Source organism: Megascapheus bottae, chromosome X (assembly GCF_031878675.1).
Source record: "Megascapheus bottae isolate mThoBot1 chromosome X, mThoBot2.hap1, whole genome shotgun sequence".
In the NCBI taxonomy this organism is placed as follows: Eukaryota; Metazoa; Chordata; class Mammalia; order Rodentia; family Geomyidae; genus Megascapheus; species Megascapheus bottae.
In genome coordinates, this window is record NC_143547.1 from 45,869,667 (window position 1) to 45,883,305 (window position 13,639).

At 37.8% G+C, this 13,639-nt stretch overlaps 1 long non-coding RNA gene across 1 annotated transcript in view; it reads right to left on the reverse strand.

Annotated features, from left to right (window-relative positions):
• Window positions 1-3,879: 3,879 nt before the first annotated feature.
• Window positions 3,880-13,639, reverse strand: part of LOC150040986 (uncharacterized) — a 54,019-nt gene continuing 44,259 nt past the window's right edge. The window contains exon 4 of the long non-coding RNA XR_016533755.1: window positions 3,880-3,960. This is a non-coding gene — a long non-coding RNA (uncharacterized LOC150040986). The remainder of the gene's footprint in view (window positions 3,961-13,639) is intronic.

Below are 13,639 nucleotides of genomic sequence, written 5' to 3' on the forward strand. Positions count from 1 at the left end.
TGGCTCAAGTGGTAGAGTGATAACCTTGAGAAAACCCAAGGACATTGCTCACGCCCTGAGTTCAAGCCCCAGGACTGGCAAAAAAAAAGTAACAGAGAATTATAACAAAATATTCAGTTGTAGTTAGTAGAGTTGCTATAACGTGCTTGAGAATATGAGTAAGAATGATGTCATAGCTTGCAATTCTATCACATTGAGGGCAGGGGATCTCAAGTTGAAGATCAGTCTTGACTATAGTGAGACCTAATACTAAAAATATGATTAAATGATTTCAAAGTGGTATCTGAAAATATAAAAAGTAGGAAAATATACAGGCAAAAAGAAAACTTCCAAAAGGGAAGTTTCCCTCAGGGAATCAGCAAACCAAAAAGATAAGACTTCTACATGACTCTCTCTCTCTCTCTCTCTCTCTCTCTCTCTCTCTCTCTCTCTCTCTCTCTCTCTCTCTCTCTCTCGCTTCATTCCATTTGTTTTGAAACACAATGCATTTCAGACTTAATTTTCACAGAAGAATTTCCTAAAAACGTCTTTCAGATCTATGATATTTCTCATTTCATCTTGTCCAAACTCTCAATAAATAGCCTATGGGGAGACAAATATCTGGCCATATCTGTTGATCCAAAACAGTTAAAAATGCTCCCCAAAGCCCCCAAACTGCATAGGCTACAGCTGCCCAGCAGTAGTCAAATCAAGTATAGAATAGGAGAGTCTGGATTATATTTGGGTGGCTGTCACTTGAGTATGGTGTTCTAGAAATGCATGCTTTGATGGAGATTTAGAGACATCTAATTAGATGAGCTGTCCTTCCTTCCATCTTGTAGCATTTTTTTTCATAAAAGTGAACCTCAGAAAAGAAACATGTAGAGCTGATGGCTCATGCCTGCAATCTTAGCTATTCAGGAGGCTGACATCTGAGGACAGAAGCAAGCCTGGGCAGATTCTTAGCTACAATTAACCAGCAAAAAAACAAAAAGCAAAAAAAAAAAACCAACAACAAAATCCTGGAAGTAGAGTTGTGGCTCAAACAGTAAAGAACTATACTTGATAGAAAAAGCTCAGGGACAGCATAAAAATATGCATTAAAATAATCTGTTTGGAATTTGGTAGGATATCTCAGGTAAATTGTAATTGATTATAATTCCCCTATTATTAGAATACTAAGCTTTTTTCCTGGATTTTCCTTTCTGAACTGGACCACTATTTTCAGAAGTAGCTTTAAAGAGCATGAATACGAATCTGCACAGTATCAAACCAACACATTTTACTTTAGAATAGCAACAAGAATAAGGGCTATTATGCAAGTTTGGTAACAGAAAATAACATATGAACATTTACGTTTGTCTTGCATGTTAGAGTTGTCGAAGTGCTTTCATGTATGGTCTCAATCAATGGGGCCACATCATCACTGCCACAACTGAGAACTCAGGGTTGAGCTATTAGGACTTACATCGCTCACCTCCAATTCACCATGTCAGGCAAATCAGCTCACAAAGTTATTCACATCTCACATGCTTGTGAAGCAAACAGGCTTTCAAATGTTACTGATTTCCAAAACCAAAAATGATCACATAAAGTAACTCTGAGAAAATTCAAAGTGCAATGTGTGTATATGTTTAGGAGAGAGAGAGAGAGAGAGAGAGAGAGAGAGAGAGAGAGAGAGAGAGAGAGAGAGAGAGAGAGAGAGAGAGAGAGAGAGAGAGAGAGAGAGAGAGAGGAGAGGGAGAGAGAAACTGGGGCTGGAACTCAGGACCTACTGCTCTCCCTTAGCATTTTCACTGAACACTAGCACTCTACCACTGGAGCTGCAATTCCTCTTCTAGCTTTTCTGCTGGTTATTTGGAGATAAGAGTCTTATGAATTTAGCTATCTGACCTGGCTTCAAACCATTATCCTCACATCTCAGCTTCTCAAGTAGCTAGAATTACAGGTATGAGCCACTGGTGCCATACTCTGTTGTTCATACATATAGCTATCTTGATGACTGCACCCTTAATTTATATTGGATTTAATCTCTTCCTAGTAGAAAATATTTTTTTTTAGTGATCAACCATCTAGAAGGACAGGGAAGCCATAGGTAAGATAACGTTCTATTCTCTCTGTATAAAAGAAGATCCATATTTGTTCGTTTATCAGTCTTTGGAAGGGTAAGTGGAGGCACAGAAATGGAGGGACAAAGGGTGAACAAATACAGCAGTGGTATTCACTACACACTATGCTGAAAACCAAACTTGTGGGTGAGGTTGGGAGGGAAAACCTGAGAGAGACTGAGGGAAAGGGTGACATTGTTCAAAAAGAAATGTGCTCTGTATCTGACTTATCTGTGATCCCTCTGTATATCACTGTTTTCTGCCAGTCCTGGAGATTGAACTCAGGGCCTGGGCACTATCCCTTAGCTTATTTTGCTCAAGGTTAACCCCTACCACTTGAGCCACAGCACCACTTCCATCTTGTTCTGCTTATTGTGGTACTAAGGGATCAAACCCAGGACTTCATTCATACTAGGCAAGCACTCTACCACTGTCACATTCCCAGCCTCCATCACTTTTATCGTAACAACAAAAAATAATATAGCACTGGGGGCGGATGAATCAGGCCTATAATCCAGGTCTTTAGGATGCTGAGATCTGAGTATCACCAGACTGGGCAGGAAAGTCTGAGAGACTCCTCTCCAAAAAACTGGAAGAGAGGGGACAGGAGTTTGGCCTAGTGGTTGCCTAGCATGCACAAAGACCCAGGTTCGATTCCTTGGTACCATATACATAGAAAAAGCCTGAAGTAGTGCTGTGGCTCAAGTGGTACAGCTCTAGGTTTGAGAAAGTCCAAGGACAGTGCTTAGGCCCAGAGTTTAAGCCCCAAGACTGACCAAAACAAACAAACAAACAAACTGGAAGTAGAGATGTGGCTCAAGTGATAGAACACCATCGTTGACTGGAAAGATCTAAGATACAGCAGCCAGGTCCCGAGTTCAAGCCCGATACCAGCACAGCAAACCAACAAAATTAAACAAGATTAAAAAGATCAGTTAACATTCATGTCGGGAATCTGGCTCATATGATTCAGAAGATGCTCTCTTCTAAAGTAGTTGTGCTGTACGTGTACATGTGTATTCTCTGGCTTCTAGTGATAGCTGTAGAGCTATTGTGAAAGTGGCTTCTAATCAGAACATGTGTACGTTTTTTGTCGTGGGGCTTTGACTCCGGGCCTGGGTGCTTTCCCTGAGCTCTTTAGCTCAAAGCTATCGCCCTACATCTTGAGCCACAATGTTACTTCTGGTTTTCTGGTGGTTAATTGGAGATATGAGTCTCACAGTCTTTAGTGCCTGAGCTGGTTTCGAACCTCCATCCTCAGATCTCAGCCTCTTGAGTAGCTAGGATTACAGGTGTGAGCCACCACACCCAGCAGAACGTGTGTGCTTCTATGATTAATGGATGTAGTTCTTTTTCCTCTCTCCCATTCACTTCTCCTGCCCTTCTTTCCTTTTTCTCGTGGTGCTATTTCCCCACCTCCTTTGATGAAAACCTATAGGAAAAAATTTAGAAAAAAATGTGGAAAAGTACAGTTTTGTCATCCTATTTTTTTTGCCAATCTTTGGCCTTGAACTTGGGGCCTGGGCACTGTCCTTGGACACTTTCTGTTCAAGGCTAGCATTCTGCCATTTGAGCCAAAGTACCACTTCTACATTTTTTTTTAAAAGTGATACTGGGGAATTGAACCTAGGGCTTTGTGCATGCTAGACAAGCACTCTACCACAAGGCTACATGACTTGCCCCAGCCTACTCTTATAGTAAAGAAAAATAGCATCTTATGACTAATAGCAACAAACGTATCCTGAGAATCCCATACAGTTACCATTACTTGCACATATTCCTTCTTGATTGTCTCTGATTCAAGTGCTTGGCAAAATGAGTAGACTGAGTATATTATATCTTTTCTGTCTTCATATTCAAACTTCATAGTAGACTAAAACGAAAAAGGAGACAATGACCAGGGAAACTTGGAGAGGTGGCTAGGGTATTGTAGCCATGATGTCTGAAGTCATCAACTTAAGTGTGGATAATAACCCAAACCTTCATGATAACACTTGAGAATTACTCAGAGGCAACAGGGAATAGGAGCTGCAATGTCTTAGAAGATACTGAATCCTAATAATAAGCCCTAATTGTCCTTTTAACCTAATCATTAATTATTTGTACCTTCGTTTTTCAGTTGTGTCACTTCATTCCAACTTCCTTTTTTGTGGTGCCAGTTTTGGGGCTTGAACTCAGGGCCTGGGTAACGTCCTTGAGATTTCTCAAAGTCACCATTCTACCACGTGAGCCACAGCACCACTTTGGCTTTTTCTGTATATCTGGTACAGGGAATCGAATCCAGGGCTTCGTGCATACAAGGCAAGTACTCTATCACTAGGCCGCACTCCTGGTCCCTCCAACTATCTTTTAAAAATGTCTATCTGGCAAATATAACTGTAATCCCTTTATACATTACAATAAAAAAATCCTTATTTTAGTATTGATTGTTTGCACTTTCTTTGCATTTGTTATTTTATTTGTTTTGTGCCAGTCCTCTGTTTTTCTCAAGGACAGTACCATACCATTGAGACACATCTCTATTGCTGGCTTTTTAGTGGTTAATTGGAAATAAGAATGGAACAGACTTTCCTGCCTGGGCTAGCTTCAAACTGTGATCCCCAGATCTCAGTCTTCTGTGTAGCTAGGATTACAGGTGTGAGCCATCAACATCTGGCTTTTGTTGATTATTTTACAACACAGCAGTTAAGTATCTCTTTTCCTTCTTTAAACTATTTTCATTTACATATGGATTGGCCATATATACCATATAATGTTAGGTTAGACTAAGGTATAATACTAGAGTGAGTAGAGTGAGGTATAAACTAGCTTAATTACAACAATAAATAGAAACATTACTCCTAGAGATTTCTATTCCATATATATATACATATATACATATATATACATATATGTATATTTGTTAAATGTTACAAACTAACATAGCCACATCTGTCAAATCTATCTATCTCTATCTATCATCTATCTATCTATCTATCTATCCATCCATCTATCTATCTATCTATCTATCTACCAATATATCTATCTATCTGACTATCTATATTACAAATTCAACAATCCATTGTTATCAGCAATTATTTTTTTTTCAGTGCTAGGGATGAACGCAGAATATCACAATGCTATCCATATTCCTTTCCTTCCCTCTATATACTTCCTTTAATACTATGTATACACTTGCATTTAAGAAAGGTGAAGCATACATTTAAAATTTCATTGTTATTATAAAGGTGATGTACAGAAGGGTTACAGTTAGATAAGTCAGGAATGAATACATTTTTTGATAATTTCATCCCTTCTCTCACTCTCCCTCAGTTTTTACCTCCTATTTCCACACACAAGTTGTATAATTTTCAACATAGTGTCTAGTCAGTATCACTGCCATGTTTGTTCATCTTTGTCCCTCCACTTCTGTGCCCCCTTACCCTCCCAAAGACAGATAAACAAACAAACAGAGCAGAAAGAAAAGAAAACCAAAACAGGAACACAAACCTCCTGTTTCCATTTCCTGGAATTTATGGTCCTTTCAAAGATTTGATGGAGGGATCTGTTGTAGGTATGACTCATGGCTTGTGAATTTCCTTATTTTGTGACAGCATAACACCAGTCATCACATATTGAATATAGGGCCAAAACTAATTCCAGTATGAGCCTATCGTAACTAATTTTATCTGAAATGAAGCTTTTTAAAGTTAAACAACTACTGAACGAGGACTTCAATAAATGGAATTGGGAGGGGGAGGCATAAAATTCAACCCATAATAAATAACTACTGTGGAAGCTTTTTATGTTAAATTCATTATCTGCTTATCGCATAGGAAGTTCCCATTTCCTTCTGTGTATTTTTTTCTTCTGGTATTTAGGTCATAGTTTACTGTTCCTTTGCAGGTCTCTAGTTTGTGTTAAACTGGAGATTTTTGATGATATATAGTAGCAACTCTGGGTACTGATTAGCTTTTGCAGTTTGCTATTTGATTTGTTTACTGAATGTCTGGGCAATCTTTTATTCCCAAATGAAGAACCTCTGATATTGCTTTTCCAAGGAGAATTGACTTTGGATGTGTCTGTAGTAACTCTGGGATGACAATAGATAATATCTTCTCTTTTTCCTTGGTTAGTTTTTGTTGCTTGACTTCACTAACTACTAGAAGATTAGTTTTATTGGTGTCAACAGTAACCTGGGGGCAAATTTTGCTCTATAAATGAATCCTATCAAATTTTAATCATATTTTTAACAGAATGATTTCTGGGATCAATGTTTGATATTTGTTTCTATTCAGACCCACTCCTTTGAGCTGTTTTATTATTACTTGGTGCTCCTCTGTGGACTAGCTAGCTTACAGTATAACTTTATTGGAGATGTAATTGTTAGAGTATGAATACTTCCCCTGAACTTTCCTATTCAAGGCTAGAGCTATATCACTTGAGCCACAGCTCTACTTCTTTTTTTTTTTTTTGCTGGTTAATTGGACATAGCACTCTTACAGACTTTCCTGACTTGGTTGGTTTCAAGTTGTGAACCTTAACTCTCAGCCTCCTGAGTAGCTAGGATTACAGGTATGAACCACCATCTCCCAGCTGCCATTTCCTTTTGAAAAAATGAAACACTAAGATGGTCATACAGAAGGAAAAATAATGACTTCATTTATAAAAAAAAGACTTGGATTGTCTATCAATAACCCAAAGGAAGACACACATCTGACAGTAGAACACTAGAGATAATATATATACATTATTTTAGCTCCAGATAGAATAGCATAATCTGTCAGAGAAATTGTACCTTCCTTGATAGGAAAGCTTTGCTAACCTGAAAGTATGTTTAAAATCCAGAAGGACAGGATAAAAGGCCTCTGTAAACAGCTCACAAAAGATGAAAATGAGTCCAGGGAGCAAAGTTCATACTTACTAAACTACTCTGAAAATATTTGACTTTGGAAAAAAAGAGCATATTTTGCATAAATCAAGACATACTGTTTTTGCTCATAGAAAAAACAAAATGTTCTATGCTGGTTGTGGAATCACACACTTATTATCACAGCACTAGGGAGGCAGAGACAGGAAAGACTGTCAACTTTGAGGCCAGCTTTGATTATGTAGAAAGACCATGTGTTACAAAAAATGCTAGGATAAAAAACCCCCTTAAAAACAAAGTAAAGGGCAACAAGTTTGGCCTAGTGGTAGAGTGCTTGCCTAGCATGCACCAAGACCTGGGTTTGACTTCTTAGCACCACACACATAGTAAAAGCCGGAAATGATGCTGTGGCTCAAGTGGCAGAGCTCCAGCCTTCAGAAAGCCCAAGTTCTCATGCCCCGAGTTAAATCCATGGGACTGGCAAAAAAGTAAAATAAAAAACACAAAGCATTTATCATATAAGGTCTAGAAACTTGCTATTTAAAATGTGATTAGTAGCATAAGAATCACCTGTGAACCACTGAAAGGCTGAATTCTAAATCTATTGAATTTGAATATGTATTTCTTTTTTTTCAGTGGGTTGTGGGGCTTGAACTCTGGGCCTGGGTGCTGTCCCAGAGCTCTTTAACTTAAGGCTAGCGCATTCCTACCTTGAACCACAGAAGCACTTTTGGTTTCCTGGTGGTTAATTGGAGATAAGAGTCTCAAGGATTTTCCTACCTGGGCTGGCTTTGAACCATGATCCTCAGGCCTCATCCTTCTGAGTAGTTACAATTAGAAGTGTGAGCCACCAGCGCCCAGAAGAATAATTTACTTTGAAAGAAATCTTTGGTAAATTTGAAAAGCCCTACTGCTAGGCATGCAACAATGTTCTTCTAAGTATGCCTTTTGATTGCCTTTATCATAAGTTAGGATATTGGTTAAAAAATTAAGGCTCTTAGCAGACACCCTAGGAACTTTACAAGAAGGAATAGGATATATACTAGGCTTCCTTGGCATAGGTCAAAACTTTCTTAATAAAGACCCCAAAACAAAACAAATTAAAGATAGCTTGGACAAATGGGACTGCATTAAATTGCAGAACTTCTGTATGGCAAAGGACATAGCTAGCAAGTTAAATTGAAAGCCCACAGAGTGGGAGAAGATCTTCACTAACCATACAACAGACAAGGGCCTCATATCTAAAATATATCTACAGCTCAAAAAATTGAATCTCTCCAAAACAAATCTCCAAAGAAACAATCATCCCATTAAAAGATGGGCCAAAGACTTAAAGAGAGTCTTCTCTGAAGAAGAACTAAGAATGGCCTATAGACACATGAAGAAATGCTCAACATCTCTGGTCATAAAAGAAATACTAATCAAAACAACATTGAGATTCCACCTCAATCCAGTTAGAATGGCCAGGATCAAGAAATCCAACAACAACAGATGCTGGCGGGGATGTGGCCAGGAGGGATCACTACTACACTGTTGGTGGGAGTGTAAACTCATTCAACCACTATGGAAAGCAGTATGGCGGTTCCTCAAAAGGCTAAAAATAGAGCTCCCTTATGATCCAGCAATTCCACTTCTGGGTATTTACCCATTGGTCCAGAAACAAGGACACACTAAATCCACTAGCACAACACTGTTCATTGTAACACTACTTATCATAACGAAGATATGGAACCAACCCAGATGCCCCTCAGTTGATGAGTGGATCAACTAGATATGGTATTTATACACAATGGAATTCTATGCCGCCATCAGAAAGAACAACATCACATCACTTGTGAGGAAATGGACAGACTTGGAAAAAAATCATATTAAATGAAGTAAGCCAGACTCAAAGTAACATGGGCTCAATGGTTTCCCTCATCTGTAATAATTAGTACACATCTAAAACTCTCCTAGCAGAGGATTACAATTATGGAAAACCTAGATACATAAAGCCATATAGCTATATAGGATGAGGCCAAATTAATGGACCTCCAGGACCTGGAAACAAGAGCTTAATTATAAGTGACTGTTATTCTTTATGTATTATGTTTTTCTCTCTTCTCTTGTGTTACCCTTTGGTTAATCTCATATTGTTACAGTTATCTGGTATATTATATAGATGTTTACTTATTTGTTTGAAATAGGAGGGAAAAAATGAGGGGAGTGGGTGGTGGGAGGGAAATGGGGACAAAAGCATAAGAAGGGATATCAATGTGCATGAAGTAATGCACCCTCTATCTGGTGAATATAACTATAACCCTCTATACATTGAAATAAAAAATTATTAAAAAATTAAGGCTCTTGTATCCTACCCCAGATCTACTAAATCACATAGCTCAATGGGAGACGTAATCTCAAACTTGGACTTTTTGAACAAAGATTCAAAAAGATTGCTCAGCTGAGGCCAATCGTTGTGTCTCTAAAGACTGCACAAGATGATTGAAGATGTGCTGAAGTGTAGTCTTTTGGTGATGTATCTATTCTGCATGCTCACTTTCTCTGCCATGTTTCATTTCTAATAAATTTTTCTATCCCCTTAAACAATGTTTGCTACTGGGTCACCAGTGGGTGACTCATGCCTTCAATCCTAGCTACTTAAGAAGGTGAGATCAGTGAAATGGTTTGAAAGCAGGCCATCAGAAAAGGCCAAAAGACTCCATCCCAAATAAGCAGCAAAGTGCCAGACTGGAGGCCTGGCTTAAGTGGTACAGTCCCTGGCTAACAAGCAAGCTGCACAAACATGAAGCCTTGCATTTTATATATATAAAACCATATATAACATTTAAATACCAAGTTCATGTTTCAATGTAGTACAATAATATTTGGAAACACGTTACCATTTTATGGAGGACAATGGCTTTAATGAAGTTCAGAGAATTGAATTACTGAGAAATATATAGGACTCGCAGTGAGGCCCAAAATTGGACTTACATTTTTATTTTGTTTGCCAAGTCAGTACGACAGTTTGAACTCAAGGCCTTTCTTTGTTTGCTCACCTGGCTCTCTACCACTTAGGTTATGCTTCCAGGCTGACTTTTTGCTGATTATTTTTGGAACTGAAATTTTATAACCTCTTTTCTCTTCAGGGTTGCCTTGAACCACACTCTTTTGGATATCAGCCTTGTGAGTAGCTAGAGTTACAGGCATGCACCATGGGTGCTCCCAAGCTCAATTTGGACTTTGTTTTGACCCCATTTTCTATACTATTTTGTATTATTATCTTTAAGTAGTTGCACAAAGGCGCTGCCATTTAACAAAGCAGTTTATGAACACAATATATATTGACCAGTCACCCCTTTCAACATTCTCAGTCATCCCTCATAACCCACCCCTTCTATACCTCTTAATTTTGTAGCATGTACATTGGATTCTTGACTGCATTCTCCCACTTTTCTCATCATTTGTCTACCCATTTCCCTTCGACCCCACCCTATTCCTTCCAAGTACCTGCTTCCTGCTGTTTTATTTGGCTGAACTTAGACTTTTCCTTTCTTTTTTGGGGGACCTTTAACTTTCTTTAATATAAACTTCAGAGCTCTTCCAGGAAACACAATCTAATACCCAAAGAAAATTACAACCACAGTATTGTGGTAACACAATTGAAATGAATTAGACGTTGCCTTTCTAAGGAATTACATTATTTGAATTCTTCTTTGAGTCTACCATATTTCAGTTAATATATTTGCATACACTTTTGTATCACCCAATGTATTTAATCATAAGTTTAAAAGCTAAATTTCGCTTCCACATATAAAGGAAAGCATGCATTCTTTGTCTTTCTGAGGCTGACTTACTTCATTTAACATAATTTTACAGGCATTTTCATTTCTTTACAAATCATCCTTACAGTATCATCCTTTCTAATGGATAAGTACAATTCCATTGTGTACTTTATAGGAAGAGAGGAAAACTCAGGAAGGGAAGCTGTATATATAGACAAATGTCCACGGTATCTGCAGCCTTTACTCCCTGTAGGACAGGTAGCCAACGTTTCTCTCAGTTTCAAAGGAATGATCAACCAAGAAACAATGATCATAACCAGAAGACAACCCACATAATGAAAAAAGTCTTCACCAGCTATTCAATGGATAAAGGACTATTTATCCAGAGCATATAAGCACTTCACAAAGTAAAACAATTAATGAAGGAAAACACATTAAAGAAGCAGTTCTCATAAGAAGTACAAAAGGCTAAAAATATATGAAAAAAAACATCAACATCTTAGCCATAAAGAAAAACATGACAAGAGGTATAAATGTTCGTGAAGTAATGCACCTTCTATCTGGCGAATATAACTGCAACCCTTCTATTAATTACAATAAAAAGTTGGACATATTTCCAATAGTCAGGATTAGCGGATCAAAGCAAATTAGATATAAAAGGTAAATCCAATATCATCACTTTTCATATAAATAAACTGATGTTGGGGAAAAAAATTGGGCTTTGAAAAAGTAGCAATGGAGAGTGAAATAAGTATAAATTTCTGTGAACAGTAATTACCAGATAAATAAAACAATTCCTAAAGTTAAAAAAAAAGAAAATGAAAATTAAGGCCAGGAGTGTGGCTTAGTGGTAGAGTGCTAACCTATCATGCATGAAGCCCTGGGTTCAATTCCTCAGCACCACAAATACAGAAAAAAACAGAAGTAGTGCTGTTGCTCAAGTGACAGAGCACTAGCCTTGAGCAAAATGTGTCCAAGGAGAGTGCCTAGGCGCCTGAGTGGCAAAAAAGAAAAGAAAAGAAAAATAAAAACTACACTAATGTTCCTTTTTATTCTAGTCAGAATGGCAATTGTCCAGAAAATCAAGACAGCAAGTACTAGTGAAGAATCCATATACAGTGTTGGTATGAATGTAAACTACTGCAATCACTGTGATAATCAGTATGGAGGCTTCTCATAAAACTAAAAATAGATATACCTTATGACTCAACATGCCACTGTTAGTCAGATTTCTGAAGGAAAGTAAATTAATATAAGAAAGGTAACAGTTTATTAGAGTTTTGTTCACAAGTGAATAGATAAAAATGGTACATGGAATATTACTTAGCTATAAGGAAAACTAAAATCCTATTATTTGCAAGGGAATGGATAGAAGTGGAAACCATTATGCTGAATGAGACAAGCCAAGGTCAAAAAGTTAAAACTTCCATTTTTTTCTTCATTTGTGAAGGCTAGATGTAAGGGATACACACACACACACACACACACACACAGACACACACACACGTGTGTATAGACATATATACATACATATAAGAAATACATTTCATCTGTGTATGAAGATGTCATAAGTCATCTCAATAATGATATTTGTTGATTAATAAGGAGCTGGGGATGAAGAAAAATATTAGGATATTCTGATTACAATGTAATATATACATATCTAAAATACCACAATGAAATCCCTTGGTACAATGAATTCTTAACCAAAAACAAGGCTGAGCTGGGTGTCAGTGGGTCATGCTTTTAATCTTAGCTACTCAGGAGGCTGAGATCTGAGGTTCTTGGTTCTAAGCCAGCCCAGGCTAAAAAGTCTCCTTGAGACTCTTATCTCCAATTAATCCCCAGAAAACTGAAAGTGGCATGGTGGCTCAAAATAGTGGAATGCCTTGAGCAAAAAGAGCTCAGGGACAGCACCCAGGACCTTGGTTCAAGCCTCATGACAGATCAAAAACAAACAAGCAAATCAAAGTGGTAAGAAAGTAAAACAGGCCTTTTTGGGGAAGGCAGGTATTGGTAGGAAGGAGGAGGACAGTGTTGGTGAATGAAGTTGAATATAGTCACAGTAACTTACATGTATATATAAATACAGAAAATGAAAGTTGTTGAAATTCTTTTAGAAGGGGATTGAGAATCAGAGTGGGTGAGTCTGATAGAGTACATTGTAAGAATGTATTGCAAATATCATAATGAAGTCTCCATTTGTACAACTCACATACTCCAATACATCTTAAATAAGAAAAAGAATTAGCAGGGTACTACTGGAGCTCATATCTGTAATCCTAGGTATTCAGGAAACTGAGATCTGAGGATTACAGCTCAAAGCAAGCCCTTCCAGGAAAGCCTGTGCAACTCTTCTCTCAAATTAATCCCCCAATAGCTGGAAGTGGTAGAGGGCCAGCTTTGAGTTAAAAACTAAAGACAGGGCCGGGAGTCTGGCCTAGTGGTAGAGTGCTCGCCTAGCATGCATGAAGTCCCAGGTTTGATTCCAAGGTACCACATACATAGAAATAAGCTGGAAGTGGTGCTGAGGCTCAAATGGTAGAGCTCTAGCCTTGAGAAAGTACAAGGACAGTGCCCAGGCCCTGATTTCAGGATCCAGGGCATGCACAAAAAATTCATTGAAAGAAGAAACAAAAGTAAAAAATAATTAGATTAAAAAGTAATTAGAAATTTTAGTGCCCAAACTGTAATAATGAAATGGAATAACTCACTAGGGAGGTTCAAGAGTACGTTGATCAGGTGAAAGAAAGAATAGGAGAACATAAAGATAGGAAAACTCAAATGATATATTCTGAAGAGTAGAAAGATAAACTAAAGAGACACAAAGGGCCCTATGCAAAAACCACTAAATTGATTAAAATATAGATGATAGAAGACCCAGAAAAGAGAAAGATAGAAAAAATACTTGTACAACAAAGAAAATCTCCAAACGTAAT